We start from the raw sequence: 1,951 nt of genomic DNA, 5'->3' as shown, positions 1-1,951 counted from the left end.
GAGATGGAGTTCGAATTTTGCATTAAGGGATGGTGTTAGTCCATAAATAGAAGGATGTGAGAAGAGGGGAGGTGATTTTTGAAAATTAAGTCAAAGATTTTGAAAACATTTTTGAAAAGCATTACTTAATTTTCAAAAATGAAAGTGGAAAAGAAATCAAGTGATTTTTGAAAAAGATTTTGAAATTAGAAATAAAAAAGATTTGATTGAAAACTATTTTGAAAAAGACGTGGTTAAGAAGATATGATTGGTTTTAAAAAAAATGTGATTGAGAAGATATGATTTGAAAAACATTTTAAAAAAATTTGATTTGAAAATTAAAAACTTGACTAACAAGAAAAGATATGATTCAAGCATTAAACCTTTCTCAACAGAAAAGGCAACATACTTGAAATGTTGAATCAAATCATTAATTGGTAGCAAGTATCTTTAAAAATGGAAAGAAATTGGTTTTGAAAAAGATTTGATTGAAAAATTGATTTGAAAAAGATTTGATTTTGAAAAGATTTTGAAAACTTAGAAAAAAATTTGATTTGAAAACAAAATCTTTCCTTCTAGCCATCCTGGCGTTAAACGCCCAGAATGGTGCACATTCTGGCATTTAACGCCCAAAATGCTACCCTTTTGGGCGTTAAACGCCCAACCAGGTACCCTGGCTGGCGTTTAAACGCCAGTCTGTCCTTCTTCACTGGGCGTTTTGAACGCCCAGCTTTTTCTGTGCATTTCCTCTGCTGTATGTTCTGAATCTTAAATTCTCTTTATTATTGACTTGAAAAGACACAAATTAAAAAATATTTTTGGATTTTTAATAATAAGGAAAAATCAAAATGCAACAAGAATCAAATAACAATGCATGCAAAACACCAAACTTAGCAGTTTGTATACTACTGACACTAACAGGATGAAAATGCATATGAGACACACAAAACACTCAAGTCAATTGAATTCAAAGATCAGAGCACGAAAATTATCAAGAAATTTTTTTTTGAAAATCCTTAAAACACATGAATGAATGCAATAAGAACAGAAACATGCAATTGACACTAAACTTAAGATGAGACATCAGACTCAAACAAGAATTTTTGGATTTTATGATTTTTTTTAATTTTTTTTTGTTTTTCGAAAATTAAGTGGAAAAAGATATCAAAATTCTTGATGATAATTCCAGGAATCAGTGCAATGCTAGTCTAAGACTCCGGTCCAGGAGTTAGACATGGCTTCACAGCCAGCCAAGCTCTCAAAAAAAAGCTTCGGTCCAAAACACTAGACATGGCCAATGGCCAGCCAAGCCTTAGCAGATCACTGCTCCAAAAGCAAGATTGATAGAAATCAACAAGCTCTTGTGATGATAAGTTGAAACATCGGTCCAATGAGATTAGACATGGCTTCTCAGCCAGCCAGACTTCAACAAATCATCATGAAACTCTAGAATTCATCTTCAAGAACTTCGAAAAAAAATAAATACCTAATCTAAGCAACAAGATGAACCGTCAGTTGTCCAAACTAGAACAATCCCCGGCAATAACGCCAAAAACTTGGTGGCACGAAATTGTGAACAATACTTTTTCACAACTCTCATAATCCCCGGTCATGAGCCCCAAAAACTTGGTAGCTCAATACCATGGCATTACACAACTTCGCACAACTAACCAGCAAGTGCACTGGGTCGTCCAAGTAATAAACCTTACGCGAGTAAGGGTCGATCCCACGGAGATTGTTAGTATTGAAGCAAGCTATGGTCATCTTGTAAATCTTAGTCAGGCAAACTCAAATGGTAATGGTTATGAACGAAAATAACAAAAAGGTAATGATAGAGATACTTATGTAATTCATTGGTAGGAACTTCAGATAAGCACATGAAGATGCCTTCCCTTCCGTCTCTCTGCTTTCCTACTGTCTTCATCCAATCCTTCTTATTCCTTTCCATGGCAAGCTTGTGTAGGGTTTCACC

The sequence above is a fragment of the Arachis duranensis genome, chromosome 9, assembly GCF_000817695.3.
Source record: "Arachis duranensis cultivar V14167 chromosome 9, aradu.V14167.gnm2.J7QH, whole genome shotgun sequence".
Lineage (NCBI taxonomy): Eukaryota > Viridiplantae > Streptophyta > Magnoliopsida > Fabales > Fabaceae > Arachis > Arachis duranensis.
The sequence above is the reverse complement of the archived record's forward strand: the minus strand, read 5'-3'. Positions refer to the sequence as shown.